The following is a 10,186-nucleotide window of genomic DNA, read 5'->3' on the forward strand; positions in this document are numbered from 1 at the left end:
AGGGTGCTACTCCTATGTCTGCCATTTGATATTTTTATAGTTTTTGGTTAGGAATTACTATAACTAGGCTCTAATACCAATTGAAATTGGAATAACTTTCCTAAGAGAGAGGGGGGGGTGAATTGGGATTTAAAAATTTTATTCCTCCTTTTTAATACTTTTTGTGTTATAACAATAATCAATGCTCAAATACAATCAAAATTAATTCAGAGTAATCACAATCAAAGTAAAATTATCAACCACTCAATTCTTGTAATAATAGCCCTGTATCAATACGAAAATTTGCTAAACTTGTGTAAGCACTGTATCACAATTACACTTCTTCCTAATGTTCAACTTTTAAATAAACTTTCAGATTAATGAGTCAAGGATGATAAACCAACGTAGTCCCTTTCGGTTTTCGCAATCAATGCTGATCAATCCAAAAAAAATTACCTTCCGATCTATTTAACAACCGAACACTTAGAATTTATTAATTTTAAAGCAACCACACAGATTGTAACTTTTGCAGAAAAATAAAGAGTAGGGAAGAGAAAGAAGAAAACATGGTTTTACAAGGTTCAACTTCAACACTGCCTATGTCCTCACCCTTGGCAAAACTACCAAAGGATTCCCTATCACCATTTCTTTACTAGACGAAACAATACCAGTTACAACACTCCTTGGGTAAGGCTAGAACCTGTCTTCTCGAAACAATATGCCCTTGTTTGGTCCAATGATTGAGCACTCAAACCGTTAATCAATTTGTTACAAAGATATAAAACAAGGCATACAAGAACTTGCTCCTCAAAGAGCTGATTAGTTCAAATTGAAAAACTATGTACTTCAGTAAATTCTTAATATGAAAATTCAATATGAAGCTCTAAAGATTTATCACCATAAGTATCTTTCAATAGATGAGAGAACCAACAATCGATGCATAATCACGGTGAGAAACTCAGCAAGACTTCAAAGATTTTTGTGAGTGATGAGAGCAATAGAAAGCCTTCAGAATTTCAGTAAGTTTTGAGAGAGTATGATAACTGAATTGATTTCTTGGTGTCTAAATTAATGAACCTTGAGGGTATTTATAGATGTAGAAAGATCCCAAGTTTACTTAGAGTAGGGTCCAAGTTGTAAATTAGTTTGGGCTTCAAATAATTTAAATTTCAAAAATATGCCCATTGAGAATTTTGCGAATTGTCACGAGTTAGACGACTATGTAGTCACTGGCAGTCATCTGTTCATGTATATCATACATATTTTTTCAAACAGAAAGGTGGCAGTCGACTGTCCTCATGGTGGCAGTGGCATGTCACTTAACAAATCAGTTTTTCAAAACACACAGAATGATGGCAGTTAGCTGGCAGAACACATACAAGCGTTTCACTTGACACTGGCAGTCATCTGTCAGAACCTTGATAGTCATCTATCAGGCTTCTAACTTCTTTTAGTTTAGGTTGTTTAACTTGCCAGTCGTCTGTCCTTATACAGATAGTCCTCTATCAGCTAGTTGTTTCTTTTTTCAAGTTATTTTTGATTTCTCTCTATTTTGTTTAATTAACCTTGGAATTTTAACTTGTTTTAACTTTGCAAAACATGTTCCAAGATTTAAAAACTAAGATTTCTTAAGTATTTTTTTGTCTAATGAGCTTCAAAATGAAATTTCATATTTGAATCAACTTTGAAGTACTTACAAAGCTTTGTTCTATAAACACTTTTGACATTTCTTTGCTTTAAGTCTTTTTAATGCTACCTTTTAATATTTTAGACTTTTATGATCTTTCATTATGGATATCTGGTCTTCATGTGTGACTTTCCTTGTTCCTTGATCCTTGTAAGCTTTCATGTCAGGGTATGTGAAATTTGAGCAAATCATCTTTCCCTGAAATTATATCACTTGGAAACACATTAGATAACATTACTTTGTTGTCATCAAAATCAAGAGTTTGTAAGCCTAACTAGGCCAACATGTTACCTCTAGTTTGTCCCATATCTCTTTTGCTGTTTTTCATGCCATGACGCTATTGAATTCATTTATGTCAAGAGCACAACATAAAGCCTTTATAGCACTTGAGTTAACTTTCAACATCTTGTGGTCATTTTCGGTCATGTATTTTTCTTTTTTTGTATTTCTATTCCATCTACAAGTTTGGTAGGGATAAGATCACCATGTGTGACAACCCTCCATGCTTTTCAATCCATGGTTTACAGGTAGATTCTCATTCTTTATTTCCAAAAAGTGTAGCTAAGACCACAAAAGATCGAAGGTCTGGTTGAAGATTGACCCTAAGGGAGCTATGCCTATATGTGCCGTTTAGATCTTTATATAACTTCTAATTAAGATTTTCTATAACCCCGCTCTGATACCAATTAAAAACTAAGGTGTAATCCTAAGAGGGAGGGGGGGTGAATTGGGTTTTTAAAAGTTTCTTTTAAATCTTTTTCTAAATTCACAACCTTTTTTAAGTTTCTTAATCACACAAGAATGATTTGATTTTCAATGCTTAATTAAGCCAATCACAATCCACACTCAATCAATTAATTTATGAAATAAAAACCAATGATACTTAATGTGTTACTTTCAACAATGTCAAACAATACCCAATCAACCAACCAATTTACCAATCACAAGTTACTTAACCCATATTTTTACAGCAGCACTTTCAATGATTCAACGTATGAATAACTCAAGGTAGAGTTTGATAAAAGCCCTATATTTATGAACTTTATGCACTTCTTTTTAACCAAGGTTTCCATAAACGACTAACCATCGTACTCCCTTTAAGGTTTTAGAAAAAGATCAATGAACGTACTTCCTTAAATTAAAAGTTTCTCAATCTCAACTTTCAAATTCATGCACTTAGATACACAAACACACAATTTATACATGCGGAAAAATTAACGAGTAAGGGTAGAGAGTGAGACCGAGCTTTTACGAGGTTTGACTTATACCAGCCTTCATCCTTGCCTTAGGCAAGACAACCTAAGGATTCCACTATAACGCTTTTTTTCGGGTGAAGCAAACCGTTACAATCCCTCATTCAATTAGGGTGGAGCCCCCTCTCCAAGTGATACTCCATGCTTGGTACAACGATCCAATAACCCTGAACCATTAAGAAAACAAAGAGACAAGAAAGAATTCTTGTGTACAAGAAGTGCTCTTAGATGGAGTTGGTTAGTACAAGATTAAACACAACTAATACTTCAAAGTAAATATCAAACAAGAATGAATTCGAAGCTCAAGAATGTCACCAAGTTTCTTCCTTTGATTTGAATCAAACTCAAAAGTTTTTGCTCTTAGATCACTTATCAAAGACTCAAAATAGCTTAGAAAATTCTTAATAAGAATAAATGTGCAATAGGGCTTTGAGAGAGAGTGAGCAATATAGCTTGAAAAAAGATTTTCAATTCTTGGTGTATGATTTGATTTGAGAAACCATGTATTTATAGACTCAAAAAGTGATAAATTTGTGTTTCCCTAGTAACTTAGAGTGTTTCCCAAGTTTTTAGCACAAGCAACTTGAAATTGAAATTTAAAGTTCATTTAAAAAAACTTGCCATTTATGAGGGTCAGTCGCCTGAACTCTTTGGGGTCAGTCGCCTGACCTTTGAACAAAGTGTACTTTTTTTTTTTTAGTTCAAAACAGGGTTAGTCACCCGAGGTGCTAGGGGCCATTCGTCTGATCCTTCATTGCCTATTCAAATTCAATTAATGAATTTTTTCTATCGCTTGACCAGGCACAGGTCAGTTGCCTGAACAGATAAAAATACTATTTTTCAAGTTTGTTCTCCAAATCCTTAGCCGTCCTGCTTTGATACTTTTAAAGACTAATTTCTGGGGTTTTGAAAGTAAGGTCTCTAAGTCCATATTAACCCCTAATGAGCTTCAAAGCATTCAAAATGTATTTAAAGTGAAGTACTTACATAAGACTTCCTAAAGACGTTAAAATATCTCTAAGCTATGAAGTTTTCATGTATATCATTACTTTGAATCATATTTGCCTTGAAATTGAGTATTCTTTAAGATTCATATGTCTTGATCATCTTGGACCTCTTTGAGCTTTCATTTGATCACCTTGTGAAAGAAGTATAGCTTTATGGTACTTGTGATCTTTGGACTTTCAGTTCTTGCACCTTTTGAACTTGACATACTTGGTTTCCTAAAATATCATCACTTAAACCATAACTTGTTAAATTATACTTTTTTTGTTATCATCAAAACAAGATTCGAAAACCATGTTAGGCCAACAAAGCACACGCTTAGATAATTGTGCCTATGATTTTCCCCTAAAAGTTTTCCTTTCGGTCATTATCATTTTGCTAAAAAACATTCTCCCCTTTTTGTCATCTGCAAAAGGGCTAAGCTAAGTAGAAAACATTTTGATCATTTAGAAACATACTTAGGTAAGAGAACTCCTCCTTTTTAAAAATGAAATTTATTTTTCTTTGAAAACTCTCCCCTTTTTAGTATAGATTGTGGGCATAAAAATAACTATTTGAAAGATATGGTCATTAAGCATCCAAAACAGTTTAACTAGTCATTTAAAAGATAAAAAATGACATAAGGAATAAGGCCTGATTAGAAATATGTAAAAACCATTTCAATTTATGCACAACAAAAGACCCTGTAAAGATTGGAATTTAAAAACATGCGGCATATGAGAAAATAGGTTAGAGCATAAACATGATCTACCAAGTTCACATACATTTCATGTAAAGTCAGTGAACCAGCTGTGTAACATCCTTAAAAATTTTTAAACTTCATGACATACAATTTTTAACACAAAATGCACAAGTCATGAAGGCATTTTAGCACACAAGCAAGACATAAAATATATTCCATATAAATTCATTTCTTGCTTTCAAAAATGTATATATATATATATATATATATATATATATATATATATCCCTTATGATTTTCAATAAATGTCGGGGGTTGTGCTTGCTGAAAAAGAAACTTTAACATAAAATTTTAAGCAAGCTATGTTTTTCTGGTATATATTTAAACACTTAATATTCCAACAAATAACTAGAAAAACCAACCATATAGATCCTAAAATAGTTTAGAAAATTTAAACCTGGATCATATAGCGAAACCTAAGACACCTGTGGCTAAACAACAAGACTTCATCTTAGATTTTCAATAAAATCATCATACTTTAAAGTAGATAAGCCATAGAAAATTTCAAATCAAATCTAAACCGAAACTATTGGTAAGCATAGCAAGATAGAAAATCACATTTCAGATTCTCCCCCTATTAATTTGAATATGTGCTTAGAAACTGTTAATTATTTATATTGATGCAAAAAAAAAATCATTGAAAGTTTAAACAGTATAAGTACTATTTTTATTTTTTTTTAAATGAATTTTACTGTATATATGTTAAATAATTTATATTTTACTAGGGCGTGATCATACCAGCACTAATGCACCGGATCCCATCAGAACTCTACAGTTAAGCATGCTTGGGTGAGAGTAGTACTACAATGGGTGACCTCCTAGGAAGTCCTCGTGTTGCACCCCCTCTTTAAAATAAATTAAAAAAATTATATTTTACTAGTAAAATTATTCCTAGAACACATGCACCAGAGATCCAATATCAAGTCATGTGTGATGTGTTCATGCATACTAGGAACCATCCATATCAAAGATGATTCGATAAATGCAGGATATGATGTTCAAGGTACCAAAAGAAATTAGGACTCAAAAAGTAGAAATAGTGAAAGTGTGAGTCCATGGGTCAGGAACTTCTAATGCTTCTCTCAAGGATGGGGCTTATGCTCCCTAGTATAGTCTGAAGCACATATAAGTGCATTTAACAATAAGGATGAATTTTGTTTAGGCACGCTCAACATATGTTCTTCCTTCATAACAAAACTTAGTATGCAGGAGATTATAGGCATTAAGCTCTTACTAATTTTCTTAAGAGTGGGGCATAAGCTCCCCCTATATATTTGCATGCACATGTACTTGCATTATAGCTCAAGGATGATAGTCTTTTGAGAACATTCCTCATATTTCATCCTTTCTAAGTTAGTATGCAGCAAATATTAGACATTTCGCACATAGCATGACATATTGCATTTCAATTTTATACATGATAGCCAATGAAGGCTATACTCAAAGGTACTGCAATAGGGGTTCAAAGTAAGGATAACACAACTCAAAATACTCAGAGAGTGTGTGACAAAATGAAAGACCCCCCTTAGTCATGTAATTTCCCTAGTCACATGGACTTGAAATTTATGAGATGATGATTAACCATTTAAGTCCAACATGAAGTTCATAACTAAAAGATTTTGGACCAAAGGGTGTTCATGAACTAGTCCCTCCTAGGATAGTAAAATGTGTACTCATTTTCAATTTAACACAAGCATATACGATTCAACATATACTTTCCTATTCAATTATCAAGCATCCTAGAAAGAAGAACTGAGTGGCTCATACTAATCAAAATTCAATTCCACTAAGTAAACCATACAACATAAGTACTCCTTTTAACATGACTACACTAGTTATCTATTAAGGCATTTTATCATATGACCAGTGCAGTCTACCATATATGCTCTGGTGCATGCATTTACAGTTAAGGATGATAAGTTAATATTCTTTTATGATTCACTCATCCTTTCAAAATATTTTAGCTTGCATTTTATTTCAACGATCTTAGTGCATGATTCATGGTCTTTGATTACGTTGGGAAAGTCCACTGAAATTTCGGCTGCATGTCATCTGTAAATAGGACATTTCTTAAAAATTTATACACTAAAACCTGATAGATTCAAGCAAGAAAAACATGGTAATTCACTTTGAGCATATGAGAACCTATATCAACAACCAACATGTGATTCACATCATTGCATTAGCCATGCAGGAGACATTTAGTACAAGCATGCATTTCAGTAGACAATTAGTATAGACTATCCATTAAATAATATATTTACTTTACAAGCAATGAATAGTTGCATATAGCTCAAGGCAGTTAAACCAAAAATTATCCATTCATCAAAAAATTAAACAAGAATGGACATATAGAATTCAGTTCAAATGATCTTTATTAACCATCCATCAATTTATGTAACTTTAAAGCTAAGAATGGATAGTTGGTGTTTAGCTAACAATTCATCCAATAAAAAGATATGCATAATATAATGAAGTATTTATTAGATGAGATTTTAAATTTTATGCTTCCCATCAACTATGCAACAAAAGAATTTTATATTCAATTAATAATATTTGACCTTACTAATTCAATTAAATTTAATTTATCATTTGAAAATGATTTATAGTTTAAGCTCAATTATGAGTTTTGGATTATACATTACACAGCATGAGATCAATTTCCTAAAACTCACTACTATGTGATGGACAAAGATATGCTATATTTTTTTATATTCATACAAGCATATATAGCAAAAAAAAATTATTTCAACTGATAAAACTCCTTTGTCCATTTGAAGGGGATTCACTAAATCATGCTATAGCCAATATTTTCAAACTTTAACCAATCATAATGATATGCATATGTATTAAGCTTTGATTGGATATTATCAATTTTAAAACACATATTGACATGCTTCTCTTATGGTTCTCAGTATGATAATAGTGTATATTAAAGTTTAGAATTTTAAGCATAAAACACTATTTAAACATTTAACACCATACAACCCCTTTTATATTATATTCCTAAAACTTTATGAGTATAAAAAGAATTCTTTCAGAGTACACCGCATAAGATGGTATGCAATCATGATTCAAATAAAATTCAACTCAGTGAAAGCATCATGAATCATGACATAAAATAATTAATAAAAATAGAAAGAGGCTAGATATACCTTTCCATTTTACTCCTTCTTAAGTGCTTGAGCTTAGAGTGGTGTCTTTTTCTCTCTCTCAATTTTTCCATATTTCTTATCGTTCCCAATTTCCCTTAGTACTACTATAAAACATAAACTTTGCAAAAATATTTGTAGATAAGTCATGATATAAAAGTATGCATGACACACAAATAATATGCATTAAAACCATGTCATGCGTTTTCAATTCATTTTCATGTTTTTGGAAACGATGTACTTAAAAATATTTTCCTATGGGATATGAAAACTTTGACAAAAACTTTCCAAAACCTCCGATCAAATAATTTTACAAAAACATTTTCAATTTCCATAGAGTAAAATCTTCACAATAAAAGCAATGAAGGATTTGCAAAGGGTTTACCCTCAAAACAAGGATACACCGAAAAATGAGTCGTCGCAATCTTTATACAAATAGCAGTTAAGCTTATTGCAAATGGGCTCTAATACCAATTGTTGGAATTAATGTGATCCCAAGAGGGAGGGGGTGAATTGGGTTTAAAAAATATTTAAGCTAATTTAAACATTTACGCTGATTCACCACAAGACATATCTCATTCAATGTACACACGTGTATGTAAAATAATTTCAACAATGAAAGCAAACATACACATGTGCAGTATATCTTATTTAAATCAAATGTATGTATGCAAATAATTATGACATTAAATAAACATTCATGCACATGCTATAATTAAAGTGCGGGAATTTAAATAAGATAGAGAGAGAGTGACACACAGATTTGTTATCGATGTTCGGCCAATACTGCCTACGTCCTCGCCATGAGCATACCCCCTAAGGATTCCACTATCTCTGCTCACTTAAACGGGCAGAGCAGAAGCAATTTTTAACCTCTCCTTAACGGGTGAGGTAAATTCCAGCTCAATTACAAGGTTAAGCCGAACTTGTCTCCCTTGTGGGGCAGAGACTCTCAAGTTCAATTTTCAGATAGAACTGAACCGGTCATACTTACGAGGCTGAGACTCTCCAGTTCAATTAAGAGGATGAACCCAACCAATCTCACTTACTGGGCTGAGACTCCCTAATTCAATATCCTGGATGAACCCAACAGGTACAGTAAAAACATTTTTGTACCTATTAATACACTTCTAAATACAAGCATGGATATACACATTAAAAATCAAATACATACACTCTAATATGATATGAAATATGCTTAGTAGAGAGAGGGTGTTTTCTCAAAACAATATTTTCAATATTTGAGAAATGATGTGTATGATAAAATACTCAAAGATATGACCCTAATAAAATTTTCCCCCAAAAATATATTTCAATATAGGAGAACCTAGGGTTTGCTTTTCAAGTAGTTTTTGCACAAATAAAATATATATGAAAAATGAGTATTATGTTCTATAAATATTTTTGAAAATAAAGAATATTTGGAGAATTTAGGAATTTAAGCTCAAGATAATATTTGTGCTAGAAATAATTTTTTCCAAAAAATATTTATGAAAGAAATAATCGAGGGAAAACCTAAGAAATACTCTCAAAAAAATAATTTTCGGGAAATAAATAACAAGTGAGAGTATATGCAAATAAAACGCTCAAATAAAATTCTCTCTTCAAATATGACTTTGAAATAAACAAGTAAAAGAGAATTTAGAGAGATTTGCTTTAAATATTTTTCCCCAAACGAATGATTTTAGAAATAAAACTTGATTTGTGGGAACTTCGACTAACAAGGATTAGAGAGAAATTTGGAGTTAATCAAAGTTGCTAATATGAGTTATGGAGGGGGTATTTATAGATTTTTAGGAAATTTGATCGTTGAGGGACATGCTTGGTATTTTGGAAAAAAAATTTTAAAAAAATTAATGACGTTTTATCCCTAAAAAAAATTTCCAACCCTAGAGGTTCGATCGAACTACGTCATCATTCGGTCGACCAGGGCAAATTTAAACTAAGGATATGGTCGACCGTTTCAGGGCAATTCTGAATCCTTCATGGGTTTGGTCGACCAAGATAAAGGTCGGTTGACCATTCATATAGATTTAGTCGACCAAGCTCTTTTTGAACTATAAGTTTGGTCCACCAAGTAGTTGGAAAAAGTGTATTTGTATAGGTCGGTCGACTGAGGAAGGATAGTTAAAAAATAGTTCGGTTGACCAAGATGTGGTCAACATTTTGACTCTGGGGCAAACCGTGGATCCGTCAACCATTGGGTTATAACACAACAGTGGTCGATTAACTGAAAGTATTGGAAAGCTAAAACTTCATGTGACAGTGGACTAAGGAAACTCAGTTCAAACTCCACTACAAAAAAACACTGGTTTTTAGTGATGAAAGTATTAGTGACGATTCAATTTCGTCACTAATAATAGAGCAT

At 32.3% G+C, this 10,186-nt stretch overlaps 1 non-coding gene across 1 annotated transcript; it reads left to right on the forward strand.

The window, feature by feature from the left end:
- The first annotated feature begins 5,390 nt into the window (after positions 1–5,390).
- Positions 5,391–5,509, forward strand: LOC131163137 (5S ribosomal RNA). The gene has a single exon (XR_009138918.1). It is a non-coding gene; the product is annotated as a 5S ribosomal RNA (ribosomal RNA).
- Positions 5,510–10,186: the final 4,677 nt, after the last annotated feature.

Source organism: Malania oleifera, chromosome 8, assembly GCF_029873635.1.
Source record: "Malania oleifera isolate guangnan ecotype guangnan chromosome 8, ASM2987363v1, whole genome shotgun sequence".
Taxonomy (NCBI): Eukaryota; Viridiplantae; Streptophyta; class Magnoliopsida; order Santalales; family Ximeniaceae; genus Malania; species Malania oleifera.